Source organism: Beta vulgaris, chromosome 4 (assembly GCF_026745355.1).
Source record: "Beta vulgaris subsp. vulgaris cultivar EL10 chromosome 4, EL10.2, whole genome shotgun sequence".
NCBI classification, from domain to species: Eukaryota; Viridiplantae; Streptophyta; class Magnoliopsida; order Caryophyllales; family Amaranthaceae; genus Beta; species Beta vulgaris.
In genome coordinates this window covers 28,611,030-28,617,029 of record NC_079205.1, presented here as the reverse complement: position 1 = coordinate 28,617,029, position 6,000 = coordinate 28,611,030, and positions in this window count along the sequence as shown.

The following is a 6,000-nucleotide window of genomic DNA, read 5'->3' as shown; positions in this document are numbered from 1 at the left end:
CAACCTGACTATACTCAGAGATTCGGGAAAAGCAAAGCCAAGATGCATTCTTGCAGGTGTCAAAGAAAAGATTAAGAATGGCGAAACTCAGGAATTTGCTCAATGAAGACGGAAGTATTAGACGAGGGGACGATGGTGTGTTCCCGAGGATCAGGATTTAAGACAGAGGATTTTGAAGGAAGCTCATAGTAGTCCGTATTCAGTGCATCCTGGTAGAGACAAAATGGTGCGAGATCTTAAGAAATACTTCTGGTGGAGAGGCCTCAAGAAGGATGTAGCGAGATATGTAGCGAGATGTTTAACATGTCAAAAAGTGAAGTTTGAACGCCAGAAGGCACCTGGGTTATTGCAACCATTACCTATTCCAGATGGAAATGGGATTCTGTCTCAATGGATTTCGTGTCTGGGTTACCAAGTCTAGAAAGGAAATGACTCAATTGGGTAATAGTGGATCGTCTCACAAAAACGGCGCGATTTCTTGCAATAAAGGGAACTTGGAATCAGTCGCAGATGGCTGATGCCTACATTCGGAATATTGTTCGTCTTCATGGGGTACCAGTAAGCATCGTTTCGGATAGAGACCCCGATTTCTGGCTCATTTCTGGGAGAAACTTCAGGAAGCTTTGGAACAACATTGAAATTTAGTACGGCATTTCATCCTGCTACCGATGGTCAAACTGAACGTACAATTCAGGTATTGGAAGATATGTTGCGAGCTTGTGTTTTGGAATTTCAAGGGTCTTGGGAAGATCATTTAGCTTTAATAGAATTCTCTTAACAACAGTCATCAAGCCACAATAGGAATGGCTCCATATGAAGCCCTGTATGGTCGAAAGTGCCGAACGCCGATTTGTTGGGAAGATTTGAGGAATAGAGTACCTGTAGGACCAGAATTGGTTCAAGAGACTATGGATCAAATTCGAATAATCCGGGAAAAGATGAAAATCGCTCAGGATCGTCAGAAGAAATACGCAGACGTAAGAAGGAGGAAACTGGAATTTGAAGTGGAGATAAAGTTTTCCTTAAAGTTTCCCCTACCAAAGGAGTAAAGAGATTCGGTATTCGAGGCAAACTTAGTCCGAAGTTCATTGGACCTTATGAAATCTTGAAAAGAGTTGGTGAGGTAGCTTATGAAATTGCGTTCAACTAACTGTCTCGCATCCATAAGTGTTCCATGTATCACAGCTTCGGAAATATGTGCACGATCCTTCCCATGTGTTATCTCATGAACCATTGCAACTTGATGAGACTCTTAGTTATGAAGAGAGACCGATCAGAATATTGGACCGACGCGAAAAGGTTCTACGGAATCAAGTCATACCATTGTCAAGGTATTGTGGTCCAGTCAGATTCGGAGGAGGCTACTTGGGAAAAAGAGATGATATGAAGCACCGCTATCCGCAACTTTTCTAAGGTACGGTTTAAGTTTCGGGACGAAACTTCTTAAGGGGGAAACGTGTAACAGCCGGTAAATAATAAAGGATTATATATGATTAAGAACTTAAATTGTGAATTTAAATGTGATCGTACGTAGGAATATACGTATGATAAGTGTGTGTAAAAATAATTTGTGCTTGTGTGTAATTAGTACTTAGAAAGAATTATATAATGATAATAATATTATAGTTACATGGGAACATTTAGTATCGATATATTATTTTAAAGTTGAATTGTGGAAATTGAGACAATGGGATAGAAATCATGTTCAACTATTAGGCAAATTGGTGGTTGTGCTTAATAGAATGGACTTTGGAATTCTTTAATATATATGGGCTAAGATAAGTTAAGGAGTATATGTTATGGATGTTTTTGAGTAAAATAATCATCTTGGGAAGTTAGATCACTATAGGCAATTAATATAAAAAAATTAGGCTTAGGATATTACAAAAAGAGAACAGAAATTTCTGCAAAGGATCAAGTAGGAACAAAGACCCCATTTGGCTTATTGAAGAAGATATCACGAGATATAAAATATACCCAGACTTAGTTCACATGCATACCAACACCTCATAAAAATTTCAGCACATTATCACAACAAAATCTTGCTGCCCAGAATCACCAATTCTTCTTCCTCACTCGCCAGCTCCTGCGAGATTGCAGAGCTTGGTTTCTTCCTTCGTTTTCTTCCATTTTCCTCTATAAAACATTGCATGCAAATCTTGATTCATGTTCTATACATATAGGAGAATATTGGGAAGCAAAAAGATTACCATTTAGTGGCCAAGAAGTTCAAGAAAAAGAACCATCTTCTTCAACCAGAAAATAGTAGGTATGTTGATTTGTTTGGGTAAATTAAAGTACTTTCCTTAAGTCAATCCTTATGAATTTTTGTGTGGATATAAATAGGTGTTTAAGGATTCCAAAAGAAGTAAAAATCTCGTCCAAAGGAGAAGGAGAAGTCGGATTATTGCTGTTAGAAGTGAAGGTACACGTAAAACAGCTCCATTTGGAAACCTAGTTTATACAAATTTTGGGAAAATTATTGAGAACGATTTTAAGGATGATTTTCTTAGTTTTAGGTGATTAATATCTACTGTATATTAGTCTTAGATAATGATTAATCATTGCATGTTCATAAATCAAGTGGAAAATTATGTTCTTTCACTATCACAGTACACTAGAACTAGTTATGTGATTTTTTAATGTTTTTTCATGAAATTTTGTGTGTGATTGGAATTTGAAGTATTTTGGGATGATGTTGGTTGATGAAACAGTAGGTTAAGTGAGGATTAAGAGGTTGTATGTGTAGGTATTCATGATTAAAAAGTATACATCTTATTTGATAGTTGATTTTTATAGTAAAAAGGTGACTAAACTACCTTAATTTTCCATGTTCTTATGAGACTATGTTTAGTAAATGACAAGTAGACGTTTTAAAGGATTATTTCAAAGGTTTTTATCACTAAGCTACTGTATTTTAGTATGAGAACTTGTTTAAAGTTCTTCCTCATTCAATAACACATCAAAGTAGGGAAATTTCACTTTAAAAACCGCATTTTAGAAACAAACGTATGTTAGTTTTGTTTGAGAATTTGAATGATTAATTTTCTTTACAAATGATGAATGTTCCAGTAGGTTTAAGTTGAGGAACTTAGATTATTAAGTTAATATTCAAATTGGGATTCAAACTAAGTACATCCTTGTTTTCGGAATCTAAAAACATTCTTTTTACTTAAGATAACTCAAGTTCTTTACTAGGGGGACTGTGTGATCCGGTCTTGATTTTTATAAGCGTTGTTGCACCTCCAAACTATCACTTAACTACTGTCATAACTACCTTCAACCATCCTTATTGAAGTAATAAACAGTTTTCTTTCAATCACCGAACATTGGTGACTTGTTTCGAAATTGTGATAAATGGTTTTGAATTCTTTTTGCGTATAGAAGAGGAATGTGTGTATATGTGTGAGGACATGTCCTATTAAAGCTTGCAAGCGAGTAAAAGTAGGAGTTTAACTCCGAATTGTGTGGAGGTTTGCACTTAGGTGCACCTCAATGTGTGAACTCTTCTTCTTACGCATAACTAGAAAACCGTTTTGACTTTGTGTGTGTATTGAGAAGTTGGTGATTATCTTTTAAACACTAAATTGTGGAAATTCATGATGAGATGGTGTTTATTTTAAAAAAAACATGGATTTTGCAAAGTAAATTTGGATTGTGAATACATTTTATTCTCAGCCACCATAATTATCTTTGAGTTGATATATGTACCAGCGTAAGCTGATTTTCCTTTCTTCTTTTTGTTCTATGAACCTGTCCTGGTGGGGGCAGTTTTTTGTGCAGGAACTAGCAAACTAAGGTAATCTGAGGGAAGAGCGAATATGAAGTCATGTCCCAACTACCATAGCAGATGCAAGCTTGAACATGATCACCTTTTGAGATTTACTTCTGTTTATGAATACTGTTTAAACTTATGATTAAAATCTTATTTTGGGTTTGTAATAACTAAATTAATTTTCATGTGTGATGAATGTTTGATTTAAGTGTAGCTCGTAGAGTTAATCCAGTCATATTAATGGGTTGACTCCAGCAGGTGACAGCCTCCGTAACGTTTGATTATGCTCATGCTTCCACTATTGCTAGAAAGTATAATTTTTAATTAATATTTAACCTAAGCTAGGACGGGGCTGTTACAGTTGATTCTTCTGCTAAAAGGAAAAAGATTCCTGATTTCGATGGCCCTTCATTCCAACTATTAACTCCTAGTCCTGTTGTTGAGGATGTTGGATTTGCAGACAGTGCAAAGAGTGGTGAGGGTGTTGGAAGTTCAATTCCAATCATCACTCCAGTAAATGTAAAATATCCTCGAGTAAGTATAGTTTTAGTTTGTGTTTTAATTTGTTTATTTTTCTGTTTCAGTTAGTGTATGTTTCTTGTCATTTAGTATATCTTTTTATTTCAGTTAGTGTATGTTTGTTGTCAGTTAGTGTTTGTTTCTTGTCAGTTAGTATCAGTTTATGTTTGAGTTAGTTTAAGTTTCATGTCAGTTAGTGTTTGTTTCTTGTCAGTTAGTATTATTTTATGTTTCAGTTAATGTATCTTTCTTGTCAGTTAGTAATAGTTTATTTTTCATTTGGTTTGTGTTTCTTGTCAGTTAGTATCTGTTTCTATTTTCAGTTAGTGTATGTTTATCTTTCAATTAGTATATTTGTCATTTTTTTGATATTTTAATTGAATGTAGGGAGATGGCTCTTATTCTGATCAATCATCATACAAATCCTACAAACCTCAGAAACAATCAAAGTCAGAAATTCCTTCAACACCTGAATTACTGAAGGGGTGGGACTATGACCATACTTCAGAGAAATCTGAGAAAGTTTTGAGAGTTAAGGAACCAAGTGATGATTATGACGATGAAGGTTTGGAGGACCTCATTAACAGGATTGCAAGTCAAGGAGTTGATTCTGACAAGCCTAAAAAAGAAGAGTGTTGACCCTTGAGTTTTGAAGATGACCTAACCACAAAAGACATAGTATATTTTATTTATGGTGTTGCAAGGTAATTCATGCTCGAGCTAAGAGAATACTTGATTGAAGATTAAAGCGGAGAATTAATCAAGATCGAAGTAAAGATGTTCGAGAAATGAAGAATCAAGCATGGAATGAAGATTAGAATACATTAGGGTATTTATTAATCTTCTTGTTAAGGTTGAGTAAAAGCTTTATTAAGTTCGTGGTGAATTCTCAAAGGAACTTGGTTCTGTTCCCATGAAAGGAACAGACCTGGCACTATAGGAACAAGGCTTAGGAACAAGACTTAATATTAGGGAACAAGACTTAAAACTAATTTAGGAACTTCTAAGTGACTAATATTGTGCGCCTAAGATAATTGTGTGCCCAATATAGTTGTTAGAGTTTTTAGGGATAATTTGACTAAGATCCATTTTTGGAAGTTAGTTTAAGTTTGTTAGGAAAAGATTTTAAAAGATTTTCTGATTTTAAAATAACTGATTTTCAAATTATCTTTTTAAAATATATATTTTATCTTTTATATTTTATTTAAAAGATTTAGTTTTCGAAAAATTATTATTTCCGGTTTTAAAATGTTTCGGATTTTTAATAATAAAACTGTTTTCCGGTTTTATAAAAGATTTTGAAAAAGATATTTTCCTAAAAACTAGCTAAAGATTTTATTTATTTATTTCCTAAAATCTAGATTACACGCCTAAGTTTACTGCTACAGTTTATGTAGTTAGTGGATTTAGTGAAGTTAATTATCCTCCAAGTATTTAATTAAATTAAATAAGTTAATTATTCTCCAAGTTTTGCAAAACCACGTATATGTTACTGCTTCTATGAAGTGAAGTAGTGGATTAGTGGATGCTTACATGACATGAAATAATTAATTTAATTTAATTAATTAATTAGAAATCATGGAGAACATGTGATAATGGTCTAAGTTAGTGGAAATCATGTCTTGTCTTAATTGTCTATAAATAGGCGCCTAATTCATTTGAGAAAAAGTGTGTCTGACTTAGTTAATTTGTCTTAAGTTATCTAA